Source organism: Glossina fuscipes, unplaced genomic scaffold (assembly GCF_014805625.2).
Source record: "Glossina fuscipes isolate IAEA_lab_2018 unplaced genomic scaffold, Yale_Gfus_2 61520, whole genome shotgun sequence".
In the NCBI taxonomy this organism is placed as follows: Eukaryota; Metazoa; Arthropoda; class Insecta; order Diptera; family Glossinidae; genus Glossina; species Glossina fuscipes.
In genome coordinates, this window is record NW_024003732.1 from 1 (window position 1) to 17,719 (window position 17,719).

The 17,719-nt window shown below is 32.5% G+C and overlaps 1 protein-coding gene across 2 annotated transcripts in view; it reads left to right on the forward strand.

Annotated features, from left to right (window-relative positions):
- Positions 1 to 5,118: 5,118 nt before the first annotated feature.
- LOC119643681 (optomotor-blind protein-like) overlaps positions 5,119 to 17,719 on the forward strand; it is a 39,850-nt gene continuing 27,249 nt past the window's right edge. Inside the window, exons 1-2 of one of the 2 annotated variants that reach the window (XR_005248376.1) lie at positions 5,119 to 5,298; positions 14,264 to 14,495. The gene's annotated coding sequence lies outside the window, so the exon portion shown is untranslated. The remainder of the gene's footprint in view (positions 5,299 to 14,263; positions 14,496 to 17,719) is intronic. The other variant, XM_038043078.1, reaches the window with a different exon arrangement.

Below are 17,719 nucleotides of genomic sequence, written 5' to 3' on the forward strand. Positions count from 1 at the left end.
GGAAAATTAAAGTAACAAATGCACATGTTTTTTAAATTTCAGCCAAGATTTACTATATTTATTGCGGAAATCACATATACATAATTTAACAAACCTTTTTTTTAATTGTGATATGTATCGCGATCACAGAGTATCTTTTTATCATCGAATATCTGATTGTGACAAATTTCAACTCGTTTTGCGTTAAAAGCGCTCGTGTTATCATATGCAAGTTTTTCTTTTGTTTTGATTCTCAAATGTCTCAATATTGATGCCACGTATTTTAATTCAATTTTCGCTTTATTGCAGCGGGGACGCGGATAGAAATATGCAAATAATTGCTTGCTAATGAACGATATATGTATAAATGTTGAATATAGGATTCGCCACGTAGATGGCTAAATATTAGAAAACAAATGACAACAATTAATTTTCGGTGATGAGTATTACAAACTTTATTCCAAATTTGCAATTTTAAAAATAAGTTTGGCTGTAAGTAGGGAATGCGTCAGTTTGCTTTTGGTCAGGTTTAAGTAACAAGACACTGGTGTATACTGAAATCAAATGACTGTCTGCTGGTTGTTAAATAGCTGGGCGGAACTCGATGAAATGATGGGCAATTATCTGCGGGAGGTCTTGTTTAAAGCCAATGTTATTACAGGTACACGTAAAGAAATATAGTGAAAAATTCATAAACGCATGAAAAATTTCATTTTGTTAAATAATTTATGAGCTATTTAATAAAAATAGCCACCAAAGATTTAAAAGAAGAATTCAAAAATAGAAATACGAAACTGAGAAATTTGAATTTAAGTCAGTTTTTTTTTTAGTAGATTTGATGATGGTATTTATATATTTACTTACACTTACTCTTCAACTATTTTAACGTAATGTATCGTAAAAATGACCTGGGCTTAAAAAGCTGTCTGTGAAAAATGTATTCATTTTTGTATTTAAACATAGGAATACTTGCACTTACGTATGCTGGTTTCTATAAATGTAATAGAGAATACAATGAATCCTTTTAAACAAATACAAACAAATGATAACAATAAGTTAAATATGTCCCCGTATTCGTAACAAATAAAAATGTCAAGATGCCGAGCAATTCAAGCGCGCTTGTTTACATTCAATTAATTCTTCATGCCGGCATACCGCTTCGCTTGCTGTATTATACGCTACATATTTTCTTAGATACACATATGGCTACATATATAGATGTTCCATAGTTTTTCAAACTATACATGTGAATTGTGCTGAGTCCTGTTTCCGACCAGGTAGTGGTAGCGTACTGCTTACTAGAGCGTATTATGTGTTCATTAGGTTGAAGATGTTGCACACGAAGTGCTTAAAAATATCTGTAGTAAACGAATGAAGTCTTTTTAAGACCTTTTTGGTATACAAAAGTTGTCAAACTGCGGGCGATGCTATTAACGGATGCGTTTGTACGAATTTACAATTGCTCTGCTTGTAAAAGGTTTGCCTTAAAACTCACATTTGTTTGTAGTGCAAGCATGAAAGTATATGCAAGTGTTTATCCTTTTTGTTGTTGACTAAAATAGACTTTTTTGTAATAAAGGAAACTAAAACAACACTGGAAGGAAGAAAGCAGTTTGCATAGGAAATGCTGCTAACGAGCAAAGCAAGCGTAATGTTTAAGGATGAACTTTTAAAAAAATATTTATGAACTGAAGCATTAAGCTTGAACCCATTTAGCATCTTTTAAAGGTCCTATAAATATACTTTTACCGTGTGTCAGATTCTTCGAAGGGCGTAAAAAAATCATTTGAAATGATTGCAGTGTTCAGATAGTTTTTAAAAACCGGTGTCTATCTGCATACTATTTATAAAACGATAGGAACTCGCGAACAGGATGTAAAATAGCTAAGGGCCGTAATTTGGACAGAAGAGAAAACAATTTTTTATATTTGCTGCCTTTCACAATCTGCGCTTAGTATTTTTTTTAATACTTTTGCAAAAACCAATTAAGACATAATTTACTTTCTTTTGTCTATTACAAAAGAAAAAAAAGTTTTCAAATTTTTTCGGCTGTAAACTAATCCTATAACGATATATATCAAGCAATTGTGTATTTGACGTATACGCATTGTTATATTTTGGTATAAAAGTAAGTGGTGTTGTTTACTTGCATTGAATGTACAGTTCTTATACTAAACTGCATTCATCTAACAATCAGAAAATACAAAAGATATAAAATGTAATGTGCATACAAGCACATATACAGAAGAACGCCGCGTCAAGAACAGATTAAGAAACTACATCCGGAGTTACTTAAAGAAATTTGCATTACTTTGAATTTTTTGTGTGATTGAATTTATAAAATTACCGATATGGAGAAGAGTACTTCATTAAACATAAAAGCAGGATGTTTCTGTTCATTTGAACTCGATCAAGCTAAATGACATTATTGAAGATCATCCGCTACTCAATGAACAATTTCATCTCATTGCTAGCTGAGCAGAGGTAGGCAGCATTTGTATAAACAAAAAGATATCAGTGAACACAACTCATTGTTACCAAAAAAAAAAAAAAAAAAAAAAAAAAAAATAAATAAATAAATAAATAAAAAAGAAATAAATAAAAAAAAAAAATAAAAAAAAAACAAAGACTAAAATCGAATCGACTGGCGCCACTTGAAGATCAGACTTGAATGCGCATTGCTAAAGCTCAAAGTGGTTTTTTTGTCATTCATTGAATGAGGCAACAAAAATTGTCGTAGTGACCAAAAGAAGCCGAATAGTAAGTACCCTCTCTTACGCTTGCTGGTTTTGATATGTTTTCGCCATTATATATGCAAAATTATGAATCTGGTTTTAATCAAAAAAAAAAAAAATGAATTGTAGGTCGTCTTTAGTGCATATTGCGTGCATTTCTTTCTGAACACAATCTTATATGTTGTTTCCCTCCAATGTAGTATGATTTAACACAATTGTGAACAAGAATGTTACTTAAAAATCTGAAAAGCAATGCAAACGAATGGATTCTTGAATGTAAAAGGACATTGCAATAACACGACATAAGGATTTCTCCAAAAGTTTTTGATCGTCACCGCCATAAAAAACGTGCATAGTCGCGCATACGTAGCCGTTATTTGAGGCGCCACTTGGCAATTCGATAATCGTCAGTAAGCTGTTGATATGGCAGAAACAGCAGCAGCGAACCAATTGTGTTAACAAGATGGAAATAGGGCTTATACTGCTTGAAGATGTTTATCTGATTGAACCTAAATGTACGTATAGAGATTAAGCATGTTCGTGTGTTTTCGTAGACAGAGTTGCTGCACTGAAAATTCAGCACTTTTCTTTTATTCGACATAGTTGTGAACATACTGTGACTATGAACTAAAAACTTGTGGCTATTATTTCTTAGATGACCTGACATCAATTATTATTTTTTGAACAAATAAATACTGCCTAATCTGCTCTATAGGTCGTTAGATACTTTGTTAAGTAAATATCTCTGTAGCAAGCGTTTTTTTTGTTTCTTTGTTACTATCGAAAATTCAGTTATTTTATTTCGGCTAAGAGATCGTACAAGGAATCTATATCTTCAATCAAATTGGTATACTCGAGTTCCCATATCTACTTAATACTTGACTGAGGTATTCTCAAATACACTGTAAAGCAACGAAATGCGCAACAGATGTTCGTCGGTAGACAGTGGTGTTTTTGTTGCACTTTATATAAAATTCGGAAAAAGGATTCGACAAAAACCACGTAGAATTCATACAGATATAGTATTTGTAACTTGGTTTTACTTTCGTAAAGAATACAAAAAAAACTTGTTTTTAATTTACTGTCGCCATGGTTGCTTTCTTCCGCAAAACAAGATTTTTGCATCATTTTTTATAACGTTTCTGTCGAATTGTAGACCGCAACAAAAACGCGACAATTCACATCTTAAACATTGTCAAGCAATGGACCTACCCGTGCATTTTGAATTTTATTCTTATCAACTCTTCATTGAACAGACTGGTCAGTCCGATATGAATGCCAACAAACTGTTAATTATCGCACTAATGGCAGATAGCACAAAAGAAAGCTTTGGTAAAACAGGTGACCATATCATGCTGTTTTTATTATATCAAATCTCTGTTAATCTTTATACGCACCCCTGAAAGATGAAGTGCACTAATTTTATCAACTGGTGTAACACAAAATAAATGTTCCTCATCAGTTAGATTTTTAAGTGGACGCAAAATTTCATTTTTTTGTGGCAATTTATATATTGTAGAAATAAGATAAACACTGCAACAAAAACGAGTTAGTATATCTAATTTGTTTTCACCTTTGCACAGTTACCAAAGACAACTACATAATTTTAATATTAATTGGTATTTAGTTGTCTCTAACTAATAAATAAATTAATATTTAGTTGTTTCAGACACTTACTTCAATTTGCAAAGCAACAAAAACGAAAGTAATCTAAAAATTCTGATTTTCTTAATAAGAAAAGTTACATTTACTACGAAAGTTTCTAATATAAATATCTACTTCTTCTCTATCTAAATATTTTTTTAGTAAGCAAATGTACCTCTATCTTGTTTCAGCCTTTTCCGTACTTTGGTTTTTCCGCTGCTTTTTCTTTTTTAATGGCACACATTTTTTGTTTGCTGTTGACATGATTACCTTAATTCATAAAGTAAGAACTTGGCATCGTTTATTGCTATACGGAATTCTGTACAGAATTGATTGAATAAATATATATAGAATTGCATTTATATCGTGAGTTCTGGGCAAAGTGCGACAAAAACACCACAATATATGTGTACAGAGAAAATGCAAAAGAGTTTGATTCTATGAACATTAATATACTTATTTGAGAACTACATATATTCTCTATAAAGCATCCAATACCTTGATCTGAAGCTAATTATTGCGCCTCTATCTTCTAGTGGAGATACAAGAGAAAAAAATTTTATACAAAAATCTATTCATTCAACCGGTGAGATGCCTGAAAAATAAATTCTACTTGAATGATTTGTTCGAAGGCATGTGTAGGTTTCTGCTTTATTAAATTTAGGAGAGTGATTTGAATATGTATATAAATGCACTGCACATATTAGGAAATTGATTAGTTTTCAATTTTTTAGTGTTAAGCGTTGCGCACACACATATTCATATCACCAATTAAGTGTTTCGTTATTTAGAAATTTCGTAGACAAAATAACCGCTAAGTCACGCGAACGCGAGCCAGGCGGCAGGAAGCCGTGCTGCGCGGAAGCAAACAATAATGCTCCATCGTTGGCTTATAGACACATGATCGGAAGGATAAGCTATCTAAGAAGTGTTGCATCCGGTATGAGAGTATTTATTATATAAACAGTTCCGTGAAATGAACAAGAGTCCTTAAAATAAGGTCCGAGGTTTGCTCATCAAAATAACTTTGAAGAATATTTAAATTTTTTTAAAAAATGAAATCAATTTTTCCACAGTAAGAAAAAAATCACAAGTTAGAGAAAAAACATGATAATATCAACGCATTAAAAGCATCGTTATTATTGGTATTACTAAAAAGACTATTGACTAAAGACTATGTGGCTGGTGTACTTATACATATTTTTTCAGAGCTTCCAAAAATACTGTCAAAATATTGCCATTACTTCGTAAACCTTATTGTTTTAATAGCTACAAAGATTTATGGGACCGTTTGACTGACAATTTTCGTGTCACCCTTTTAGATCAAACGTTTGACAATATCCGTTGAAATATTCAGGCCGCTTTAACGTATTATAATCATTCCGATTTAATTGCAAGCGGCAGTAAGCAATAAAATTTATGGCCTACAAATAATAGAACATGTTCAACAATGAGTATCAACATACTTTGTATTTGTGAATGCATTCGTTTTACAAACAAGAAAGTGGATGAAAATAAAAATTGCGAGTGATTCGATAGCACATGCAGCTTCCGATATTCTTTGAGCTATTATGTTGTGCAGACGTTAAACAAGAGTCGGGGGTGACAGTATGTTAACTAAAAGGTTTTAGTGGACAATGAAATGATGCGGATTCTTCCAATTTTTTCCTCGGTTCATTTTAAAAGCGATGAAACATATTTAATTTCATGGGGGGTGTAACCTTCAAACCATTTATTTGTGCTGCCAAAAAGGATATTGATTACACTAGGTGTGGTACTTGAAAAATTATGTAAAATAAGTGGAGATTTCATTAATTTTGGACGAACTTCTAATGTACATTATTATTTTCGTTTCTAAAATTTGATTTTGTTTAAGAAGAAGATATCATATAACGTAGACGAGCATTTTTACCACTAACTCACAACTTGCGTTTGAAATATCAATTCTTCTATGAACTAGAAGAATTTTATCTCAGATACAAAAAAATTAATGCGGGTGTATCCAAAGAAAGGCGCAAATAAAACGTTTTCGATTGTGTCTTACTCATATCCTAAGATGTTGAAGTTCGTTTTCTTTAAAAGACCAAGTTCTCTATTAAAACGTGAATTAATTGACGTAAAGAAGACAATGTTGTAATGTCAATTGACCTTACCTTATATCATCGAAGGATGACGATATTCTCTTTTTGTCACAACGCTTGCAACACTTTAAAGGAAGCTCCAAAAATTTTATAAAATATGTACCCTTGATCGGCGTAATGGCCTGAATGGATTAAGCCATTAATTGTGTGTGTCTATGTAGTATATGTTGTTGACGCTCCTCTGGTCGCAAAAATTAAGATAGCGTCTTCAAATTTGGTTGGAACATTGGAAGTTCTTGAATAAAGATTGATATTGAAAATGGGCCACGTTGATTAAGGCGAACGCCCATAGTTAGATGTAAACTGAACGTAACCTCGTTTCTCTAAGCAAAATACGTGGATTGGAATTTTGTATATTTATTTTATGGAGAAATTTACTATTCATGTACAAAAATTGAAAAATTTTTCCACGCCTACACAATGTTGCAAGCGATTACATTTTCTTTTTTTTCATTTTTGTGGTTTTATGGTTATTAATCATAATATGAAAAAGATTGAATGTTTAAAGTTATTTTGTATTATAAATTCCTCAAGTCTCTGAAATAAATAGGGTGGACCGCACTAGGTAGAGGATTCGTCTTTTCTTAGCAGTATAATCAATTGAGTAACAAATAAAATAAACTTGGAGGCTAGAATGCGACAAACTGAGTGTGATAATTCTAAATTAAATATAGCAGACGTCACGACATTGTTGACTAATTTTTTCTTAATAATCATATTCATATGGGCATCAGGTAAGAGAATAGAAGAGCAGAAAGAGAGTTAGATTTGATTAAAATAAATTGTATAAATTCTTTTTTAAATACATGAAATCTTGGGACGTTTAGAAAAAACCGATTTCTGGCACAAGCAAATCTGAAGCCGCCCCAAACTTTTACAGACAGTCATATAAATTTTTTATACCTATTCTAGTTTTCGAGATACCGATAATATATACCTATTTCTGCTAGAGGAATTATTTTTTTTATCGAATTATCACTGTCCCAAAAATGAAGGTAGGAAGGTAAAAGTTGGCACAAACGTTTCCTGATCAATTGAAAATTCAAGAATAGAAAAGTGGTGGGATTTTCAAAATGTTTTTACTAGTTTGGAAGTTGTAGACGAGAATTTGGAAAAGTATGGGTGTTTTTTTCAAAGTTGTCGCAGCTTCTAATTAACTGTGGGCGCGTATATTGTTAATCCAAGCCATGTTTTAACCTTAGATTTCTATTCGATCAAGAAATGCTTGTGATAAATTTTGGCTTGTTGTTTTCGTATTTGCGCCTGCGGCAATTCAGCGAAGAAAGGGAATCAAAATTATTCCTTTTGATGGAAATAGGTATGTGTTTTAGTGTTAAGTAACAAATTCGAATATATATATATATATGTACATATACTAACGTATTGTCTAATTGTTACCAGCATAAAGACAGTATGCATATACATAAATCAAAAATGAAGAAATCATCAAACCAGCCGTTTTATCAGAAATAATTTAATTAAAGGATTGTATAAGTGTCAATTGTGTATACATGTAAAACAAGCAACGGCCGCTACTAATGTAATATTCTTATTTCCTCTCTTTCTAATTTGATGCTATGTTTTTTAAATATATTTCAAGCCTTTATGCCTATAAAGGCCTATAAAAATGCTTGGTAAGTTTACTGTTGGAAATGCTTATTTTGCTAATTTCTTTGATGTCTTTCATTGGCAGCCATCGAGGGCATTGCAAACAAATTGCAAATAAAAACACACAAAGATTAATGAGGTACACAGGTTGACGTAGACGGAAAATAATTTTTTTTCCTGTATTATACGTTGATCTAACCTTTTTCAAAGTATGCTTCCTTAAAAATCAATGTTAGCCGTAGATTGTGTAGGAGATTTCTGCGATTTTCCTGATTTGAAAAGCATGAACAAAGACGTTTTTCAGGAACAATTTCATGGAATTTTTTGCTTCAAAGCAATACTCAACACATCTCATTGTTATACAGCATGTATTTCAAGAAGTTTGCAGTGTAGTGCGTACCATAAGCATAACTACATTATGCGTAGACTATATACCCATATCTTAATCATCTAAAGCGTCTGACGAAATGCTTGAGAGAAAACAGTAGCGCCGCGGCTTTTACCACAAACATCTTTTCGCAGAAATCTGTCATCACACTGGCATGACAAGCTCATGGCTTTAGCCGCTATAAGTGGTTTTTTTATTAACTTCATATCACATGTTCGTAAATAATTTGTTTATGTGTATTTCGGTATGGCCTGGCTTGGCGGCACTGCATAAAGTTTAGATTGGGCAGATTTCCGTTGGAATGTCTCATAGCATGACAGGAATTAAGCGCCAGGCGGAAAGAAGAAAAATTACATCTATCGGATAGATCCAAACATATGTTGAACATATTCAAATCATTTGAAGTGGATATTAATATATTGTTAAGCTGAATATAAATGTTCACTGTAACCTTTTATCCGTAAATAGGGTAAATATTGAATATTGAAACCCTAAGATAAGGTACATATAAAGGCTAGTTTGTTGTTTGGATTGATTTTTGATATGCCGTTGTGCATATGCATATGTAAGTATGTATTCGTTGCGTGTGTCAGCGCGTAAATAACTTAATGAATATAAATATATAAATAGGACTTACCAATTATCACAGTGTACACCTGTTAATACATTTTACTATGTCGAGACAGAGTTTAAGTTGTTCTTGGTGTTAGATATATGTGAATTAACTCAATACGTAGTAACACAAATCGTTGAGGGATATGAAACAGCACTTTGACATGCTAAATGAGGGTGAAAAGCATGGGTGGAATATGATCAGTTTTCAAAAATCCACTTTTTGTGCCTCCCTGCAAAAGCTTTCGGCACAAAAACGAGACTTATTTAAAATGGATTGAGGAGATAGAGGTTCGTCAGCTTACGTTCTGACCCCCTTACATATAAAAGATTTCATGACGTATTTAATAGTATTTTTTTGATTTCATTTAAGTCGTCAGAGCAACTGGTACAAGAGAGGTTGTAAGTAAAAGAGAAACATATTAATTTTCATATAATGCGTTCGGCTGCCTTATGAGGTTGGTGCGCGTGTTTTCAAAGAAAAAAGTAAGACTCAGCTTAAAGCTCTGAATGAAAAGCTCTGTTATACGGCAGGTGTAGTAAGCTTCTTAACAGTGTTCTAACAACTCCGGCGGAGCTCAAACATAGATATTGCTGATTACCGAATTTTACCTGGTGAAAGAAAAAATATTAGGCCCAGTGGACAGACAGAGACGAATGGGTAAATTGATTCCGTTGTTCACTTTAATGAAGGAGATATTTTATTTTAGTATCTCAAATGGAAGTTTTTGCATTTTGTAGGTATTCGTGCAAATGCAGTATAATTTCTATGCTAAATGTAACAAAAAGAAAATTATACTCGGTTTTGCCAAAACTTTTGCATTCACCGCCTTTATTCTAGCAAAGACTAAAAAAAAAAAACCAAAAAGTACATTTTTATGCTTTATAATATTGGATATGCGTCTGACTAAAGTTCTCTTTTATAGAACATACATATAGACTTTTATTATATCTGTTATGTGTGTATGTTATTATGTCTGTTGAAATTTATGAGTAATGAGCAAGAAATGCATCAAGCAGAGGTGTTCTTAGCCTATGTGGGCGTGCGCCTTGACCGATTTAGTCTATTCGCGATAGCATCCTGCCTGCAAGAACTTCCAATGATTTTGGCAAATTTGAAAGCGATTTCTTCATGGGAGTGTACTTACAACACAAAGAGTACGCAGGCGTGCAGATGGCCAAGCTCAAATCGATTTAGAATTGGTTGCTGATCAAGAATATATACAATATGTGTTGTGTCTGAAAACTCTTTCTGGATGTTGCAAAAGTTTCATCATCTGTTTACATCCCTCGGTGGTGGGAATAAAAATCTATGGTCAAAAGCGTTGTCTAAAGAAGAACAACTTTAACTTTATCTGAGTTAACTAAGCCATTGACTAAAAAATAGGCCATATAACCCAAGAATGACAAAAGAGTTTATTGACTTCAATGTGTTTTTTTGAATTGATCATTCAAAACTAATTTTAATTCTTTTAGTTCTGAGGATGAAGGTCGACCTTATAAGCTGACTTTTAGCTCTATCGCTCACAGCCTGAAAGTGTATTATTGATTATCTTATTTTTATTACACAACAGTATAAATGTAGAGGGAGATTCTGAATAGAATAAGGCATTACTCTCTGTTGTTTGTCTTTCATAAGTAGTATCAATACTACAGATGTCCACATTAAGTTCACATCTCGGATACTTTTACAAATGAAAAAATACAAACAATATAAAGTTCAACTTTCGTGAAAATGTTCTGCGTTATTATCGCGAACAATCGTACACTTAATGACAGTAGTCCACTTTCAATTGAAATCAACTGAATTGAAACAAGTAAGAAAATTATAATCGTCTGTGGCCGAATCTTTCATACCCAGCACGTTTTTATTGAAGGAAACACCAAACAAAATATATGAAATTTTCATACTTTATAATATTAAATAAGTTTGGCGGGGATTTTCTTGATTTTCCCACAGGTGCGTTAGGATCATCCATTAAATAACCGTGCAAATTTTTACCGTTACATTCACTATAGTTTATAAACCCCATTTTTTTTGCTCTTAAAAGCAAAAGTCGTTTAAGTTCACTTGGTGCAGTGGTCTTGTATTTCAAGTGATTTGACCCATTTTCAATATCAACCAGCGGGAAAGAACTTTCAGAGGAACAGACAGACAGGCGGACACATGGATATGCTTATATCGATTATGGATAAGGTCTTTATAGAGTCTTTGAAGCTTCCTTTGGGTGTTGCAAATATTTTGATAAGATGAATATATCCACATCGTTCGGAGGTGGGTGTAAAAGTATATAACACTGTGTGTATGCATTTTTGGTCGTAACTGCGTAATATTCAACCTGAAACGAACACAATTTTCTCATCTGGCTTTTATATATGTTGCGTATGTGATTACGTGCCCAATAAGTATTTTATTCATATCTGTAAGCGAATGATTTCACGAGCTGACCTGCCTCTCTAAACGTTTTAATCATGGGTCTTCTGAGCTGTGTGATGTGTGCGTGCGTTTAATTACAAGAATGATGAGTCTATCGACGCTACTCATGAGTGCATTGAAAACAAAATACAGGCGCAATGAAACCAAAGCGAGCAGTCTATGCTGCAGCAGGCGCCAAAGTGCTGTATGATCATTACGTTATGTTAACTCGTACGAACGTAGGTAGCTATGTTCATCCGTTTGCTTAATGTCCGATACAACGCGCTTAGTATTCGCCGATTTAATGAGTCTGGTTTTCGTTAACTATCATCCAAAACCAACACAAAAAAAAAGGACGTAAACAAAACGTTACTTCTGTCGTTTTTTATTTTATTTTATAAAAAAAGTAGATTTCTTGTGATGACCACCAAGAAGCACAGCTTCGATATTTCGAATGAAATGGTTACACTTGCAGAAAAAGTTGATAATCTTAATTATATTGCTTAATTAAAGTTATATGAAATTATTGCCTTGGTTTGGAGCAATTGATTCTTGGTAAATCCTAAGCCTTTTGATCTAAGGGAAAACTAATGCGCTCATACACGTGTGCACTGCCTGGTGCGTTATTAGTATTCAAGATTGTTCTTATGCATTTAAATATATAAGATTAATATAATATCTGCTGAATGCGATTGAAAGTTTCTGAAAAATTGCCATCTCTTAATTAAATAAATTTTACATTGGATATTAAATCCCTTTAATTGACCATAGACCACCGTCGAATATAAATCAACCAATTACGATGTGATCGACCAACACATCCGCGTACATCGTGATGAATGAGTACGTTGAGATATATATATATCTACTGCAATTATATACATATATATATATATATATATATATATGTTTTTATATGTATTGTGCTTATAAAAAACAGTCCCTCGGTTATAATAATAAAGCAATTCGGCAAGACAATCTTCTAATTGAGCTGCTTAATTGAACTTTTAAGCAATGTGCAAACTTATGTGCATATATTTGCGACGCTGATGTATAAAATCTCTGAAGATCGTCGACATTATTTATTGTTTATTTGTTCTACCTATTTTATGCGCACAAAATCAGTAAGAGTGTATTGTACACATTCAATAAAGGGGCAACTTGAGATGTATGTATATTTTCAACATATAAATCTATATTTTTTCTTTTTCTATCTCTAACATTTGCTCCAAGAAAGTGGGTGAATATGCTTATATGTGACTCTGTATGAACACCCATCTCTCAATTAAACTCAATTATGTTCATGTCGTAACCGGATTTTGAGTAGAAACCATGCTTGCGCACTAATTTCAAATACTCTGAAGGAGTAAAATTGATTGTGATTACAATGGTGAGAGTCTTGACGTCGGACAATATTTATGAATAAAACGTCTTTTGATAAAGTAAATCGTGAGAAAGAAAACGTCGTAGTTTATATGATTTTTACAGCTGCGACAAGCAAAAGAAAGTATATTGACTTTATGCTATCGGAGGTATTAAATTTTTGAATAGCTAACGTCCTCAACGGGCTTATTCTTCGAGACGGACAATTGAAGCATATCACGGTTTGCATAGCAAAAAATTTTATCTGTATGTTATCGAAATACTAGGCGAATTCACTCGGCAAAAAATGAAATTCCTTTATCCTCACAATTCTATGATAGAGTTGAAAATAAAAAAAAAACGCGCAGCATCTCCAAGAATTATTAACAAGTAAGGAAACTACATTGAGCCTTGCCGAATTTTATGTACTCACTATCCTTATATTAAATTGGAATATGTAAATTTTTATTGATGCAGTTTATAAGTGATGAGCAAAATAGCTATTTTTTTCCTTTTTTAAGAAGTGGATTTCTTTCTTTACGTACTGTAAGCAGTTCCTTCAACCGATATCGTTCGTTTTTAATATCAACCTAGATGCAAAAGCTTCCAACGCTTTCGCCAAATTTGAAGCTGGTATATTCATTTTTGCGATCAGAAGAATGCTTACCGCAGATACTAAATAGACGGACAGATAGACTGACAGACGGAAAGCGAAACGGGCGGAAATGTTTAAATTGATTCACAATTTGATATTGATTGAGAATATACGTCTGAGTATTGTAAAAGTTTTGACAAAATTCATATATCCCCCTCATTCGCTGGCTTGTACGAAGAAAACTAAATAAAATGATACGGTTTAGAGCTTACTTCAGGTTTTTTACGTTTAAAATAGTGTACACTAAATTGAGTTTGCTACGTCAGCAGTATGAAAAGCGAAATATACCATGTGAAAGCGAATCCAATTCCGAGCTCAGCAGGTTCTTCTTAAGTTTAAGTATGAAAATGACCTTGTTGAAAGGAATCAATATTTTGACATAACTAAAACGTACTTCTTCCATTAACCATCTTAATATGGCTAATAAGCTGGGGTTGATTTCACAAAACTTAGTTTTATATTGTGCGTCAGTGGGGATATTGAAAACGCACTTTTTAATAAACGAAGAGAAAAGGGGGACGCCTACTAACATACAAAATCTTATGATGATCACAATTTTAATATCGCAATCTTGTTTGGAATATCCTTTAGAAGTTACAAACGATATAACAAATCCAGTAAATCCACCTGCACAATCAACAAAGACCGAAAACTTGGTGCCTATATAAAAAAATTTTATAATTGTTTACGTATGCATGACGAATTTCATTCCATTTTTTGCAGCATTCTCTCACATATCAAATAAGGCCAAAAAATTATGGTGGTTTCTCGTATGTCATTGGTCTGCAGAAGATGGCGATCAACATCATAAGCCTCACTGCGTCGTCATTGAATGGAGGGAAGGGTTTTACAATCGTCGCAAGCAAGAGGAGGTCCAAACAAACCTTTAAGTGTTGTATATGTGCAGCTATGCCGAAAGTGTTCATTAGTTGCAGCAATTGGCTATTTTTACAAAGTTTGTAGATAGATATAGTCATATGTACGTTCTGTTATGATGTGTATATGCTTGAATGTAAACTTAATCATGTCATTGTATCACAATATAATTTTTAGTTGTAAAGTGGGAGTATGTGCACATATATACTTACACATATAATTAGGCATTGTTACGGTTTCTAAAATCCCTACATTTTTAATGAACTGTTATTATAGCCGTTCCCATGAAGTAGTATCGATTCAAAAATTATTACACATACCGAGTAGATTTCTGGAGATTTCAGCACTTTTATATCAAAACATATTTTGAACTAGTCAGTTTTGTTTCCTATTCGCATATCAGAGAAGTGAAACTAAGGCGGCAGAATATAAATAAGCTGCTGTTGTTGGAACGGAAAACATAACTACACACATAGTTTATGACTCTTAAATTACACAATTTGCGGCACATCTTTTGAACTCTATGAGAGCTTTTTCAAGTGAATTCACAAAGACTGCCGAATGCTTCCTGGATAATATAAGCAACAAAAAAAAAAAAAAAAAAAAAAAAAAATCGAAACCTGAGTTTTTTTTTTTTATCCTGCAAAAAAATAGGAAAAAAAATTTCTTTTCAGAGCGGCGTTGTGTGTGAAATTTGAGTAGGTTTTTTCCGTCGCATGTAAATAATGTGATGACAACAATCATATTTAAAAATATATAAATATAAAGGATGAAATCTAGTAATGTTTATTTATTCATTTTTTTATTAATTTATTTACACAATATTCAGCTACAAGATGCATATAAACAGCTGAATTACAATTATCTTAATAACTAAAACAGATATATATATATAAGATTCAATGTGTTAATGGGAAAGTTTAAGAGAGTAGCCTTATAAGTAAAAATATTAATACTAGACTTATAAATTTTTATAAGATTTGCTTTAATTTTGGGTGCAAGATGAATTATAACTTGATAAGATCGAATATGTCATATTTTTTTGGACAAACATCTTGTTGTTTTTATGAAATACGATCAATGTCGAATACTTTGTTCAACCTTGCAGTTGTCCCAAAAAACCATATCAATTCTTGTATTATGCAGGGACATGTGTTTTTGGATCTATCATATGTGTTTCCTTTTTGGTATATAAAAAGCGTATATACGGAAATGTTCAAAAACTAGGATATCTCTCGGCGTTGATTTTGTACGTTAAATATATGTCCTCAAGTTTTTCATGTAGGTATATGTGTGCATAAACAATGTATGTATGCATACGAATCATTATGTGTTTTTGTGTAAATTTTCGTATACACATATATAATTCGCTTGGATTTGAGATGGGGTTGAAAGCTGCTGCTCGAGCAAACATTATTCCTAATTGGCTTTACCAAGAGTGCGAGTGCTATGGCGTGTACAATATTTACGCCATTTAAAACACTCACGGTTTCAGTTCGCCTAACCGTATAGTTGTATGTGTTCTTTAATTCTTATTATTTTTGTTGTAAATACAGCCTATGTAAATGTGCTTTTGCATCCTTCACATTAGAAACGTCCGTCTGTTAATGTTCATATAGAGTTCGTCCATACCTATATTTCAAGACAAGTTACAGTGGTAGCAAGTTGCATCATTTCAATATGTGTGCTTATACCTGTACATTATCTTTAAGAAACACCGATTCGGTAAATGATGATAGTGTGAATTATGCCCTATTAAATTATTATAGAGAATAACGTATTCGGTGTATACAGAATCATGCACCTTTGATTACTTTCTTATTCTCCCAAGCAAAAACACAACCAACATATAAGTGTCTAATTAGCCTCACAACGATCATCGTCAAATGCCAGTATGTGAGCGATATTTTTTATACACTTATGTACACATGTTATATACAATATGATAGAAGCAGCGAGTCTTAATCTTCAATGATGTTTCGATAGAAAATTGATATTTTAGGCGCACGTTTCTTAATAGAAATGGTGAAAAAACTTGAATGAAAAGCAATGAAGTTACATTGGATGATTTTTTAGGTATTGCGCACCTCTAGCAAATGTTTCAAACATATGAGACTTTTGTTGAAGTATCAGTTGACCAATTCAAATTATATTTGCGTCGAAGTTTTAAGCGTCGCGTATGTGTATTTGTACAAAATTTTTGTCGGTACCCTTTGGGATTTGACTCATTTTAATCATTTTTTCTCTGAGGAACTAAACTACGAAACTGTGAAAGCGAAAAAATGAGAAATTTTCGTAACCATGAAATTTCAACGATAGCGTACGCACGAATCTATGAGAATAATTAAGTAAGCATAGAATTTTTAAAAATGAAAACTATATACTTACTGAGTCTTCGATGCACATATAACATATGCATAGGTAATTCTCTGCCTTCTCCGAGCTTTTTTTTAGTTCTGAAAGTTGATCGAACATTGGTACTGAAACAAGAAGATAAAGCTTTACTTTTGCATGGCAACTCTCAAAACCTTGTTAAAACAAACCCAACATTACAAACAGACTTGCAGAGAAATCGACCAAATATCAAGTTCAAAAGAGCTAAGTTACTTTAAGGGGATACACTATATTATACTTGAGATCGAAATGGACAATATTTTCTTCTGATATACCTTTTAAATACGTTCGATAAATTAATGTTCTATAAATTAGCAATAATGTAATATAAGGATATTATCTACGATTTTATTAGCAATGCTGATATAGATTATCTAAATACAATGTAATTTCGTTGTAATGAAATCATAATACGTAAATTTAATTTCAAAATTCCAAGACTTTTTAGGTAAACATATGCAACAGCGATCGGAAATCACAATGCAAGCAAGATTTCTCAATGAAGCGTGAAACATGACCTTCTTTTAAGAAGTACTCTGACCACTGCTACATTAAAATTGTTGAAATAGCATTAGGACGTTTAATACATTTAGTTTGATTTAAGCCAATTAATTATACGATCATAGGAAATGACGAAATTAAGTCAAACATCTACAATATTATTGTTAACGTAAATTGCATCATAATTGTAACATGTTGGGCATGTATGCATTTCAAATATTTTACAAAATAAGTCACTTCAGACTTGAGTATTTGCAGTATATTTCACGCCATAGTCATTGCTGCATATACAAAACTTATATTGTGGAACAAATGCAATGGCTTACCTCTAGCATACATATAGGCACCATTTTGAAAAGCGTGTTTTGTATAAGTAGTTGTAATCGCTAATAGAGGAAACATCTAATT